Source organism: Elephas maximus, chromosome 26 (assembly GCF_024166365.1).
Source record: "Elephas maximus indicus isolate mEleMax1 chromosome 26, mEleMax1 primary haplotype, whole genome shotgun sequence".
Lineage (NCBI taxonomy): Eukaryota > Metazoa > Chordata > Mammalia > Proboscidea > Elephantidae > Elephas > Elephas maximus.
Window position 1 is genome coordinate 42,842,221 of NC_064844.1, and position 15,354 is coordinate 42,857,574.

Sequence of the window (15,354 nt, forward strand, 5' to 3'; positions counted from 1 at the left end):
AACTGCTGACTTTTGGGTTAGCAGCTGTAGCACTTAACCACTACGTCACCAGGGTTTCCTTATACATTATCAGCTAAAACTTATTCACATGGTTATACTCAGCTCCAAGGAGGCCAAGGAATGTGGTCTTCTGGATGTGCAGCAATGTGCCAGGCTAAAACCTAGGGTCCTGTTACTAAAGGTGAAGGAAGAATGGATCATAGGAGGTAGCTAGCCATCTCTGGTACACAACCCAATAGACAGAAAAAAGAAATAAAAATGGTCAAAAACTTGAAAAAAGATATTCAACCTCAGAAAAATAAACAAAAATTAAAACAAAGATTCACCATTAAACTTTTAAGAGAGGCAGAAATTTGCAAATTGGTGAGTGTATAACGATTTTTAGCCTTATTATATGTTAATTTTTTTACAAAGGCAGTGTATTAAATAGCACTAGTGTAATTAAAAAGCACTGGAAATGTTACATTTATTGAAATAATAGAAACAGATGTTATTACTACTTTAAATTACATATCATGTATTTTATATTAGTACAAGTAGCCCTGGTAGTACACTGGTTAAGCACTTGGTTGCTCACCAAAAGGTCAGCGATTTGAACCCAGCAGCCCCTGTACAGGAGAAATATGTGGCAATTTGCTTCCATAAAAATTATAGCCTTGGAAACCGTATGGGGCAGTTATACTCTGTCCTATATGGTTGCTATGAGTCAGAATCACCTTGACAACAAAGGGTTTGGTTTTTGGTTTGGGATATTAGTACAGCCATTTTTGGGATCAATTAGGCAGTACATATTAAAACTGTGAAGGATTATACGACCTAGTAAATCCATGTTTCAGAATCTATGCAATATAAACACTCACTTGTTAAAGAAATCCATTGCCGTCGAGTCGATTCTGACTCACAGCAACCCTATATGACAGAGTAGAACTACCCCGTTGGGTTTCAAAGGAGTGGCTGGTGGATTTGAACTGCCTACCTTTCGGTTAGCAGCCAAGCTCTTAACCACTGTGCCACCAGTACACAAGTACAAGGATGTTTGTTGCAGTAATATTTAAAACGGAGAAAAATCAGAAACAACCCAAGTGTTCATCAGTAGGGGGACAGCCTCACTTTGTTTTCTCCGCATGAGGCACTGGCGGTTCAGCAGCAGAGTTCTTGCCTTCCAGGCAGGGGACTTAGGCTCAACTCGTGGCCAATGCACCTCACGCGCAGCCACCACACCTGTCAGGGGAGGCCTGTGTGTGCCATGACGCTGAGCAGGCTTCAGCAGAGCTCCCAGACTAAGATGGACTAGGAAGAAAGGCCTGGCAATCTACTTCCAAAACTCAGCTAGTGAAAATCCTGTGGATCACAGTGGTCTGGTCTGCAACCAGCCATGAGGATGGTACAGGAACTGGCAGCATTTCATTCCCTTGTGCATGGGGTCGCCATGAGTCGGGAGCCAGCTCAACAGCAGTTAACATTTTTTTCATAGCAAAATTACCTGAAATTACATTATTTATTTATCTACTTGTCTGTCATGTAGGAAATTAGCTCCATAAGAGCAGAAGTAAGCAGAACGTATTTATATAATACTTGTTTAGTTAAATATTCATTAAAAACAATGTGTTGGCTTTTAAAACAACAAATCAAAACCAGACATTATTCTAGTCTTTAACACGAACCCACCAGAAAGTGCTCATGAAGTCCCGCCGGTTTGTAGGCACAGGCTGAGAAACACTGATTAAGATGAGGCCTCTGACACTGATTTCCAGAAAGACTGTTACTGGATGTGATCTGTCTGCTCTTTTTTTTAGGGTCCAGAGCATTCCACATTTGCATTATTATTTCTCCATTACGTGGAGCCCCTCAACTGGATTCTGACATTGCTGCTAGCACTGAGAAGGCCTCTACTCTCTAAGAAAGCCCACCATGGGAAGGGGGTCCCAACCAGATCTGCCAGAGATGTACCATGCTGACAAAAGACAAAATGCTGAGCCACAGTGCTTGAGGTGGGCTTTGGCACTGGTAGGAGAGTTTATGTGTACTCATAATAGCAGTAAGTCCAGGGCTCCATTGCCCAGACTGTAAAATAGGGTATAAGCCCGTGATCTGCAAAATGGAAGGGGTAAATGTGTCCCTGCTATGACTTCTAAGCCTTTAATGACATTTCCATTCACAGCCACTAATCTCTGCTTTTTATTTCTAATCTCACAGAAAATTAAAAAAAAAAAAAAATTTTTTTTAAACTGAAGGGACTCTGTTCAAATGAAAGCATAAAGATGAATAAACAAACAGAGGCAAGGGGGATAGCCTGAGTGCTATCTTGGGGCTAAGGAGAATACCCAGATCCCTGAGAACTCTGGGAAACAGTTTGAAACAGAAGGCAGATAGTGGGTACTGAGGAAAGTGACACTTTTGCAAAAATTTCAGAGAGGTAAAGGAGGGAGCTTTGTACATGCTAAGAGAATAAAAGGTCCTGAGGCAGGAACACAGTTGGCTTGCTGGACAAAAAACAAGGTAACATTTGTGTCTGGGACAAAGTAAGCGCAGGGGACAGCGGTAGGAGATGAAGTCAAAGAGAGAAGCAGCGGAGGCTGAGATAATATATGGTCTTGTAGGCAATTGTAAAGCCTCTGAGCAGAGAACTTAACTTTTAACAGAGTCCCTTTAGCTGCTGTGTTGAAAACTAGGTTGTAGGAACAAGGGTAGTAGCAAGGAAAAAATTTAGGAGGCTACTGCAATAATCTATGTGAGATACAATGGTGGCTTGGACAAGGTAAAAACAGCAGAGTACGTGACTTGATTCTGGATACATTCTGAAGGTAGAACCAACAGGATTTACTTACAGATTGAATGCGAGATGAAAGATAAAGAAAAGTCAAAGATAGCTCCAAGATTTTTGTCCTTGTCTACTGGGGCTTCCATTTACTGAGATGGGGCAGCTTGTGGAAAGAATAGGTTTTGGAAGGGGAGACAAGGAATTTGGTTTTATGTGTTAGATATCCAAGTGGATACGTCAACTACTATGATATCCGAATATGGGATTCAGAGAAGCCTAACTCGGAGATATAAATTTGGTAGTTGTTGGTGTATAGATGGTATCTAAAATTACAAGACTAGATGAAATGCCAAGAAAATAGGGTAGGTAAGGAAAAACAGAAGTTTGAGGATTAAGCCTTGCAACTGTGAGAGGTCAGTAAGATGATGAAGAACCAGCAAAAGGACACAGATAGAACCTTCAGAAAGGTGGGAGGAAATCCAGAGAATGCAGTGTTCTAGAAGCTAAGTGACGAAAGCATTTCAAAAAAGAGGGAATGACCAACTATGAGGAATGCTGCTAAAAGGTCAAGTAAGAGGAAGACTGAGAACTGACTCATTGGATTTAGCAATGTGGAAGTGACCGGTAACTTTGACTAGAGTGTTTCAGTAGGGGTAAAAGCCTGATTAGTGTGGGTTCAAGAGACTGGTGGAAAAGGAACTGGAGTCAGTGAGTTAGACGACTGTAGAGAGGAACAGACATTTAGAGAAGGATGAAGAGTTAAGAGAAGGTCTGGTCTTATATCACAAGGCACTGTATCTCCAGTACCCAGTACAATGTGGCAATAAATATTTGTTGACTGAACTAAGTAACGTGACTAGCCACTGAATCAGGAAGCGGTCTAGAAGTTTAAAAGTAAAATGTGAGAATTCTTGGTCCAAAAAGAAGAGACTGCCTTTTACTCTACTATCCTCTGAAAACTCTTCAGTGCCCTCACACACACACCTAGAAGAGATATTCCTAAATTTGAGAGGACCAGCAACAGAATTCAACAAGCACATGCTCTACAAGAAAGTATACTTGGCTGGAAGACTTTTGGTAGTCCCCAAAATACACCAACCTGCAGAGGTCTTGTACAAATCCATGCATACATGGCAAAACAACAAAAATCACTAATATTTGTTTAGTAATTTGTATTTTCCAAGGTGTTTACACATACATCCCCTCTTGTTTAATCTTACAACAACTTTGTGAGGCAAGTGTTCTTATCACTTTCATTTCACAAGAAAACCGAGGGTCAGAGACTTGCATAAAATCACAGCTCTTTCAACAAATGGCACTGAGACAACCGGATATCCACACCTTGTACAAAAATTGATGCAAAATGGATAAAAGACCTAAATGTAAGAGCTAAAACTATAAAACTCTAAGAAGAAAACATAGGGCTAAATCTACTTGGCCTTGAATTTGACAAGAGACTCTTAGATATGACATCAGAAGCACGAGCAAAAAAAGAAAAAAAATAAATTGGACTTAATCAAAATTAAAAACTTTCATGTATCAAATGACACTATCAAAAAATGAAGACAACCCACAAAATTGAGAAAATGTTTGCAAATCATACTAGACCCTGATAGTATCCAGAATATATAAGGAGCTCTTACAACTCAACCACAAAAAGACAAATAGCCCAATTAAAAGAATAAGCAAAAGACTTGAATAGACATTCCTTCAAAGAAGATACACAAATGGCCAACAAGAGCATGAAAAGATGGACAGCATTATTTCTCACTGTTGTTGTTTTGCTATCAGGTGCCTTCTGGGTCGATTCTGCCTCACAGTGACCCTGAAGGACAGAGGAGAACTGCCCCACAGTGTTTCAAAGGCTGTGATCTTTACCGAAGCAGGCTGCCACCATCTTTCTCCTGTGGAAAGGCTGGTGGGTTCTAACATCCAACATTTTAGTTCGTAGTCAAGCACTTAAGCACAGTGCCACCAGAGCTCCTTCATTTGTCATTAGGGAAATGTAAATCAAAACCACAATGAGATACCACTTCACACCCACTAAAATTGTTAGAAGAAAACAAACAAACTCCCAGAAAATAACAAGTACTGGTGAGGATCTAGAGAAATTAGAGCCCTTATACAATGCCAGAAACCCCGGTGGCATAGTGGCTAAGTGCTACGGCTGCTAACCAAAAGGTCGGCTGTTTGAATCCACCAGGTGGTCCTTGGAAACTCTGTGGGGCAGTTCTACTCTGACCTATAGGGTCACTACAAGTCGGAATCAACTCAACGGCAACGGGTTCGAGTTTTTTTTTGGTTTTGTACAATGTTGATGGGAATGTAAAATGATGCAACGCTGTGGAAAATAGTCTGGAGGTTCTTCAAGAAGTTAAACATAGAATAATCATGTTGTTCTTGTTGTTAGATGCCGTGAAGTTGATTCTGACTCATGGCGACCTCATTTGACAGAGCAGAAATGCTACATAAGGTTTTCTGGGTTATATATTTACCGGAGCCTCTGGGTGAGTTTGAAGCAGGAGCACTTAACCATTGTACCACCATGGCTCTTCAAGAATTACCATGTTGTTGTGTGCCACTGAGTCGATTCCAACTCATAGCAACCCTACAGCGTGAAGCTGCCCCATAGGGTTTCTAAGGAGTGGCTGATGGATTTGAACTGCTGACCTTTTGGTAGCAGCTGTAGCTCTTAACCAATGCACCACCAGGGCTCCAGAATTACCACATGACCCAGCAATTCCACTACCAGGTATAACCCCAAAAAGTGAAAAGAGGTATTTAAACAAACCTTGTAAAAAAAAAATTTATTATTTTTTTTGTACATGGTAAACTTTTTGTTTTATATTTGCTCACCACAATAAAAACAAAGCTTGTACACACATGTTAACATCACTATTCTCAATAGCCAAAAGACAGAAAAAATCCAATGTCCATCAAACTGATGAATAAACAAAATATTCATACAATGGAATATTATTCAGCTATAAAAAGGAATTAAGTACTCATACAGCCTACAACGTAGATGAAGCTCTAAAACATGCTAAGTAAAAGAAGCCAGACAAAAAGCCACATATTGTATGATTCCACTTATAGGAAATGTACAGAAGAGGCAAACGCACAGTGAAAGAAAGCAGATTAGTGGTTGCCAGAGGCTGCGGAGATGAGAATGAGGAATGACTGCTTAATACATATGGGGTTTTCTTTAGAGGTGACGAAAACGTTCTAGAATTAGGCAGTGGCGATGGCTGTACAACACTGTGAATGTATTGGAAGTCACTGCACTGTATACTTTAAAATGGTTAAAAGGACTCATGTTATGGTGTGTGAATTTTACCTCAACTAAAAAACAAAAAATCACACAGCTCCCATTTGGCGGATCCAGGCCTTGTACCCAGGAACTGACTCCAAATCCTTTGCCCACTAAGCCATCCTGTCCCTTCTGCAAACCAAAGAACTCTGGACCACCTTTCCCCTCCATCTATGCCATCCAGGTGTAATTGTAATGCCTAACTGTATTTGTGATGATGAACTCCCACAGCAGTCCAAGCACATATAAGTTTCTAAACAAAATACTTTCTTATCATGGACTCCCAGTATCAACCATACTGGACCAAGGTCTGCTATTCACGTCACAGTGGTTAACCATTATCTACCTACCAGATAAACACACGGCAGCTAGGAAGGCTGAAAAATATGCTAATCCCTCACAAAATACTTGTTTGCAAAAGAGTCTAGAAATGGGATTTATGCCTTGAACAAATTAATATTCTTCACTAATAATCTCTGACATTTTCCAACCCCTATTTCAGTGTTCTGCTAGTGGACTACAACTCTCAGAAAAAAGAAGTACAAAACCCACCTTAAATCCTCCTCTGCCAGGTTAAGGTTGTCCAGGAGTCAGAGGCAGATAAGAGCAGACTAGCTGTGGCAATCTGCATGACAACTCACCCTAGTCACTCCAGCCTATGGGCCTCAAAGTAACAGCCTTCACATGAGCTTCTGAAAACCAAAATTTGCTGAGTGCTCCATAGACCTATTCTCCTTCCTGAGTTCGATGAGGCCTACACCTTCAATTTATATTCATATTCTTCAGCATTATCAATAATAAATATTTCAAAGTATGGGAAATTCTACATGCCTGCAACTGGCAAACCAAAGGATAATATCAAGTTAACTGGAAAAATACAGCTACAAAAACTACTTCTGGAAATCTGATAGTTAAATACACATTCCTTGATATAGCCAAGAATCCTATCTTCAACATGCCAACAATCTGGTCTTTGTTTATCAGTTCAATGGGGGGATGATGTCAGGGGCACCGCAGCCCAGATCACTGCTGGCCTTTAGGAGCTCTATGGCTTTCCAGACAAGAAAGAGATGAAGAGTCTAATCACCAACATCTGAGCCAGCCTCTTCAGGAGTCCCAAGGGCCCTGGCAAAATACCTTCTCGGTGAAAAAGAATAAGATCTCCTAAGCAAATATAAGCAAGATTCCTCTAAAATGGGGGATGGTGTGGTGGCAATAACGCACCATTGAGTCACCTCCCTGAAAAGTTAGGTGAAGCACATGAGTAACCAACACAGACTGAGCAACTATGGCACAGACTGAGCAATCACACAGCCATATAAGACACCTATTCCTCCTTTGTTGTTGCTGTTGTTACGTGCTGTCAAGTCAGTTCTGACTCATAGCGACCCTATGTCCAACAGAACGAAACACTGCCCAGTCCTGTGCCATCCTCACAATGTTTGAGCCCACCGTTGCAGCCACTATCAATCCATCTCATCAAGGGTCTCTTTTTCACTGGCTTTCTACTTTCCCAAGCATGATGTCCTCCTCCAGGGACTGGTCCTTCCTCATAACACGTCCAAAGTATGTCTTGCCATTCTCACTTCCAAGGAGCACTCTGGCTGTACTTATTCCAAGAAAGATTTGTTCATTCTTCAGGCAGTCTGTGGTATATTCAATAATCTTCACCAACACCATAATTCAAAGCCATTAATTCTTCTTTAGTCTTCCTTACTCACTGTCAGCTTTCTCATACATATGAGGCAAATGAAAATATTATGGCTTGGGTCAGGCACACATTAGCCCTCAAAGCGACATCTTTGCTTTTCAACACTTTAAAGAGATGTCTTGCAGCAGATTTGCCCAATGCAATAGGTAGTTTGAGTTCCTGACTGATGCTTTCACGGGCATTGATTGTGGATCCAAGTAAAATGAAATCCTTGACAACATCAATCTTTTCTCCATTTATCATGTTGTTGCTTACCAATCTAATTGTGAGGATTTCTGTTTTCTTTATGATGAAGTGTCATCCACCCTGAAGACTGTGGTCTTTGATCTTCATTAGTAACTGCTTCAAGTCCTCTTGCAAGAAAGCAAGGTTATGTCATCTGCATATCGCAGGTTGTTAATGAGTCTTCCACCAATTCCGATGCCACATTCTTCTTCATATACCCCAGCTTCTTGGATTATCTGCTCAGCATACAGATAGAGTAAGTATAGTGAAAGGCTGCAACCCTGATGCACACCTTTCTTGATTTTAAACCATGCAGTATGCCCTTGCTCTGTTTGAACAACTGCCTCATGAGGTTCCCCAGGAGCACAATTAAGTGTTCTGGAATCCCCAATCTTTGCAATGTTACCCATAACTTGCTATGATCCACACAGTCGAATGCCTTTGCATAGTCAATAAAACACTGGGGTCTTCTACCACCAAGAAAGCAAAGCTGGGAGTAGAGCATGTCCATTAGACCCGGAATCCCTGTGCTGAGAAGCCAAGGGCCTTCCTTCCCAGAGCTTAGAAAGAGAGAAAGCCTTCCCCTGAATCCAGACTTCTAGCCTCCTAAACTGTGAGAGGATAAATTTCTCTTTGTTAAAGCCATCCATTTGTGGTATTTCTGTTACAGCAGAATCCCTTCTTTACCATTCCCTTTTTTGGCCAAATTTCTCAAAAGAGTTTTCCAACATTCACCATCTGCATTTCCTTACTTTCCTCCCACTTCAGTCTGGCTTCTGTTCCTTCTAATATACAATAGTTCTTGCTGGTGTCAAAGACCCCACCTTGTTAAATTCAACGGGTCCTTTTCAGTCCACATCTTTACTTGATTATTCTCTCTTTCTGAAAGATTCTCTTCCCTTGCCTTTTATGACATATCTTAAACTGGAATTAAATTCTGAAGTAACCACCTAAGGCAAAAACCCAATATAGTTTAAATCACCCTTAAAAATCTCTTAAATTTAAGTATGCTGTTGTTGTGTGCTGTTGAGTTGATTCTGACTCACGGTGACCCTAAATGACAGAGTAGAACCTTCACACAGGGTTTCTTAGGCTGAAATTTTTACGAAAACAGATTGCCAGTTCTTTTTTCCCCACAGAGCCACCGGTGGTTTTGAACCGCTGACCCATCATTACCAGCAGAGTGCTTAACCATAGCATACCTGTCCTTTTTCTGCGTATAACCCTATGCAGTAATAAAACACATATAGTAAGTATATAAGCAAATAAAACTCTGCTTTATCTCATCTAATTAAATACATACTTAGAGCGCATAAGGTTAAGTATGCGTACCAACAGCAGGCAAGGTGCCATTTCATTGCACCTCTCTGGCTCCTTCCAGGGGCTACCCTCTTCTCCTCAACTTTGAAATGCTCACCCTGAGTCCTCTTCTGTTCTTACTTTCTATCAGTAGTTCTCAACTTCTACTGCTCAGTGGGATCACTTGAGGAGCTCCCAAGCTACAACTCAGACCAAGCAAATAGAAAGCTCTGGGGTGAGCCTCTGAATCAGTATTTTTAATTATCCAGTGATTCCAATGTGCAGCCAAGATGAGAATCAGTATTCTATACTCTCTTTTTAGATTAGAGGTTGCACACTCAAAAGTGAGAAGTGAAGGAGCAAAGCAAGTCATGTATAAGTTTCAAGGAGTAGTGGGATCTGTGGTAAACTAGAAAGCCGCTAGGGTCAGTTGTGACTTAGCTCCAATCAATTGTTGCCTACAGGAAAACCAGTTCGGTAGCGCTACATCTTCTAATATTTCAAGAGAAGCCCCAAATCTGGATTTGTATGGGAAATCTTTGGACCTTAAAATATTGTCAAATAATTCAACATTAAACTACAACATCAAAAACCACTATACAGGCAAAACAAAACACATCTGTGAACCAGGCTCCACTGTGGGCTGCTGGTTTGCAAATTCTACTGTAAGTAATCTCATTCATGCCCTTCAATTAACACCTAAAAATCTGTGTCTTCAGTTCAGCCCTGTCCTCTGGGCTCTGGATTCCAATAGCCAAATCCTTAGGTGACATCTCTACTTGAAAGTCTCACTAATCCCAAAGTGATATATGATTTCGACCCACCTCAAAACTACTTACCCCTCCAGTGTTCTCTATTTCAGGCAATGACACCACCATTGACTTGGCTGGGGCAAGCCACAACGCTGGAAATCAGTCTAGGCACTTATTTCTTCCACTCACATCAGTCCTATCAAGTATGCATCCTAAATAAATCTTCTCTCTTTTTTTTTTTTTTATCCTATGTACTTCTCTCCATCTCCACTGCTTCCACCTTGGTCCCAGCTACCATCTTTTATTTTTTCCTAGCTTTCCCCAGTAAGCTAGGAAATTAGGATCAGTTGCCTCCCAAATACAGAGTCGCCACGAGTTGGAATCAACTTGACGGCAGTGGGTTTGGTTTTGGTTTGGCCTCCCACTTTTTTTTCCTTCCACATCATTCTCACCCATGTGGCCAGAATTCCTTTTTACAGATACAGTATTTAGTATTTACAAATAGTTTGAATCTGCCAGGCGCTCCTTGGAAACTCTATGGGGCAGTTCTACTCTGTCCTATAGGGTCGCTATGAGTCACAATCGACTTGATGGCATTAGTTTTTTTTAATTTTTTTAATACGAAGAATATACATATATGAAGGATATTATCTATCCTTTGACCCAGCAACTGCAGTTCTAGGAACTTATCCTACAAATATATTCACACACATGTATGAACTGGTACATGCACGGTATTATTTGTTACAGTAAATTATTGGAAACAACCTAAATGTCCATCAATAAGGGAATGGTTAAATAATCTGTGGTAAACCCATACAATGAAATACTATACAGCCATTCAAAAGAATAAGGAAATTATATATTTAAATGAATAGTTCTAAGATGCTGTTAAGTGAACCAACAAGAAACAGAACAGTGTGTACAGTATGCTATCATTTATATAAACAAACGGCGGGCAGAAGAATATGCATTTGCTTGAATGCCCACAAAAAATGTCTAGAGTAGCATATAAAACACATCCCAGAGATTCTGATTCAACGAACCTGGAGGACCCAAGCACTGGTGTTAAGTTCCTCCTGTGATTCTGAAAGCAGGCTCCCTACAGCCTCTGTTTACTTTTTCAGCTTCATTTTGTATCATCCTGCCCCCATCATTCCCCATGCTTCAGCCACACTGGCCTCTGGATTTCCAGAAAAGGTCTCATTCCTTTCTACTTCAGGGCCTTCACACATGTTCCTTCAGCTGGAACACTGTCTCCCTAAACTTCATCTAGTAACTCCTGCCAATCCTTCAGAGTCCACCTCAAAGGTCACTTCCCCAAAGAAACTTTCCCTAGTTTCCAAACTAGGCCAGTACCCCAGTTCTTTGTATTCAGAGCACCCTGTGGTTCTCCTTCCAGAATTTATCACAACTGTAATGGTGTAACTGTATAATTATACACTTGTTACCCAGAAGTACAGATACTACATCAGTTGCTTTTGCCACTGTATTCCCAGTGTATTCCTGACCTAACCTAGTGTCCAGCTACCAAAGTAGGCTCTCAAATATTTGGGCTCAAGTTTACTACAGCAGAGAAAATCAGCACATATACAAAGGAGGAAAATGCAGTGTCACTGACGTTAAATCAGTAGTCTAGTTAGAAGAGAAGTTCTCAACTGGAAGTGATTTGGCCCCTCCTGGGGAGATCTGGCAATGTCTGAAGACATTGTTGATTGTTACAACTGGTGGGGTTAGGGGGATGCTACTGGCATCTAGTGAGTAGAGGCCAGGAACATTGCTAAACAGGCTATAATGCACAGGACAGCCCCCCACAACAAAGAATTTTCTGGTCCAAACTGTCAATAGTATCATGGTTCAGAAACCCTGATTTACAGAACAGTAGTATCACATTAGAACCACTGGTGGTGCAGCGGTTTACAGTGCTCAGCTGCCAACTAAAAGATCGGTGGCTGGAACCTACGAGCCCCTCCACAGGAGAAAGATGTGGCAGTCTGCTTCCGTGGGGCAGTTCTACTCTGTCCTATCAGGTCACTATGAGTTGGAATCAAGTTGACGGCAACCGGCTTGGGTTGGTTTGAATATCACCTCGATCTGTGTGCTGACCAAATAATCTGAGATGCTAGACTACATGAAGAAGAATGCAGCACCCGGACTGCAGGAATACCCATTAACAACCTGTGATATGTAGATGACACAACCTTGCTTGTCAAAAATGAAGACGACTTGAAGCACTTACTGATAAAAGGTAAAGACCAAAGACTTCAGTATGGATCACACCTGAATGTAAAGAAAATGAAAATCCTCATACTGGACCAATAAACAACATCATGATAAACAGAGAAAAAATGGAATTTGTCAAGAATTTCATTCTACTTGGACCAAAAATCAATGCCCATGGAAGCAGCAGTCAAGAAATGAGAGGATGTATTGTATTGTATTGGAAAAATCTACTCTCTTTAAAGTTCTAAAAATAAAAGATGTCACTTTGATGACAATGGTGCACCTGACCCAACCCATGGTTTTTTCAATCATCTCCTATGCATGCGAAGGCTGGACAAAGCCAAAAGAAGACAGGAGGAGAACTGATGCATTTGAATTGTGCTGCTGGCAAAGAATACTGAACATACCGTGGACTGCCAGAAGAATGAACGAATCAGTCTTAGCATACAACCAGGCTGCTCTTTAGAAACATGGATAGTGAAACACCGTTTTGCTTACTTTGGACATGTCATCAGGAAAGATCAATCGCTAGAAAAAACATCATTTTTGGTAAAGCAGAGGATCAGCAAAAAAACAAGCAAAACCCTCAATGAGATGGATTCATGCGAAAGCCTCAACAACTGGCTCGAACGTAACAAAGATCATGCAGATGGCCCAGGACTGGTAACTGTTTTGTTCTGCTGTATGTAAGGTCACCAGAAGTCTGAATCTACTGAATAGCAACTAACAACAATATCCAAAAGGAGAGGGTGATCAATTCCCTACTGGCAGTGAGGTTTTAGGGAGGAGACAGGATCTCAAGAAAATCTTCAAAGTTTTAGCTGTGTGTTGAAACGTGGAGGGGGCCAGATCAGTGAGGACTATGTCAGAGGTGAGGAGCCTCTGAAAATTTTAAAAGCAAGGTTATGGTCTGCAGAGGTGCCTCCCTCAAGCACCTCATACTCCAAAATTACTCATCTCCTTTATTCCCTCATTGCTGAAACAAAACTATTCTCTCAGGGCAGCTGATTTCACCTAAACATTAAGGCCAAATTAATTCAAACCAAGATAAAGTCAAATAGTTCCTTCACTACCCAGAATACTGATTTTTAAATATGCAAATACTCATGAATACAAATAAAACTTTAACTGCTTAATTTTCAGGCTGTTGCTGGACAAAGCTATTTTTGAACTCAAAGGCCAACAGTGATCAGGTTGGCCCTGGTAGACTTCTCCAAAGCTTTCTATTTTTAAAAAACTTTTTACCTGTTTCCCTTGTCCTCAATTTCTGATTTCTCATACCGTATAAGATTCAAGATTTTTTCCACAAGTACCTCACTCTGTAAGTGCTTCTGCCAGAGAAAATAGGAGAGACATTTGGATACAATAAATGTGAATAAATTAGGACCTGTCTATAGATTTTAAAAAGGTTTTCCATTAAGTCATGTGTACTACTGAAAGAAATTGAGATAATTTTTAACGGTGTTGCCAAGAAAGAAAACCGTGCTTGACTACAACACTTATCTCCTGCTACTGAGCAGGATGTCCATAGCTTTGACCTAGTATGGCAATTCCTAGGGTCTCAAGACTGGGTGCTCTGTTTACAAGAAACTGAGGCCTGAGACTATTGAAGAACAAAGAAACATGCCTGAGACCAAAGGTTTTGGGGATCTTTTGTACACAAATAAAGATTTGAGGAGGTACACTTCCTCAGATTTTGGAAGGCAATAAAAATCGCTCTTCTAGCTTGTATGTTAAGAATGTTTACTCTGTGTTTTCGGACCATTTCCTAATTAAAAAATACTTTATAATTTAAAAAAAGCAATTTTTCTTCTCCTACACTATTCTGACCACTAAGACTGAATAAAATTTCCCTAAGCTTTACCAGACCCAAAGGATTGGGAATAATGTGAGCACAACCGAGTTCACATGCAACAACAACTCGAACCCAGGCCAGCTGGTTTCCATCGGGAGGTCCCCTAAGAGAAAGCCCCTCCGAGGCGGCGGCTGTGGAGGCGCGGGACTGAGACCCTCCGAGGCGGCCCATTTACCTTTGTTTCAGGTACTTCTACTCCCAGCCGGGCCGGGGACCCCGCCCGCGGCCCTAAACTGGTGACACATCCTTCTTTGGCCAAGTTGGGCCGCGCTTGGGCAGGGGACGAGGAAGGAAAATAAAGCCTCAGCACTCAACGACGTGACTCTCAGTTCTTCCAAAACGCTGGCATTTGTTTCTCTGCCAAGCTTTCCTGTTAACAAGTTCCCGGGGACTGTGCGGGCGAACTGGCCTAGGTGCCCCGAAAAGTGGGAGGGCCCAGGCCGTCTCCCGCCTTCCCTGTCGCCTGGGCGCCCCGGGCCAGGCGGTTTCCACAGCTCCCGGGCCAACAAGCCGCACCGCCTCCAACCCCGACTCCCAAGGCTCTGCACGCCCGCCAACCCCGCGCGGCCCCGCCAGCCCCTCGGGCCAGGCCAGTCTCCGCCCGCCACGGCCTCCGCGCACCGCCCCCAGACTCGCCACCCGCTCGGGCCGGGCCAGCGGCGCCGAGGGCTCCAGGCCGCGAGCCGGGCGTCCCTGAACCTACCTCGGCGCGCACGGCTCCTCCTTCTGCTACTGGCTCGGCTGACCTGCGGCATCCACGGCCACCGCTGCTAGCTACGCGGCTCTGGAGCTGCGAGCGCGCCGCGCGAAGCATTGAGGCCCGAGCGCGCCCCGCCCCGCCCCGCCCCGCCCCGCCCCGCCGCCCGCCGCCCGCCGCCCGCCGGCCACCGCCTCCTTCCCACCCTCGGCGGCGGGCCCTGCGCCCCGCCCCGCCCCTCCCGCCCCCGGGCTCCGCCCCACCGCCGCCGGAGGTGGGAAGGGGGTTACTAGGGGCGCCGCGAGAGCCGACGCTGCAGCCGCGGGTGCGACCCTGCTTTGGCGACGATTTATAGACGGTTTTACTGTGTACTTGGAGGATGTGAATCTCTTGTTCCGATTTATTGTCGTATTGGCATTAATGTTGTTCTAATGTTATTGTTAATGTGGTTGTTAGCATCGTTACTTGGTTTGCGCTCCTCGAGGAAGTCTGGCCAGATGGCCCCTTTGAGACCTGAGGCG

General features: G+C 42.7%; 1 protein-coding gene across 2 annotated transcripts in view; it reads right to left on the reverse strand.

Annotated features, from left to right (window-relative positions):
- Positions 1-14,967, reverse strand: part of PPP2R3A (protein phosphatase 2 regulatory subunit B''alpha) — a 281,206-nt gene extending 266,239 nt beyond the window's left edge. Inside the window, exon 1 of one of the 2 annotated variants that reach the window (XM_049870478.1) lies at positions 14,840-14,967. The gene's annotated coding sequence lies outside the window, so the exon portion shown is untranslated. Of the gene's footprint in view, positions 1-14,311; positions 14,808-14,839 lie in introns of those variants that run through there. The other variant, XM_049870479.1, reaches the window with a different exon arrangement.
- Between the last annotated feature and the right edge of the window lie 387 nt (positions 14,968-15,354).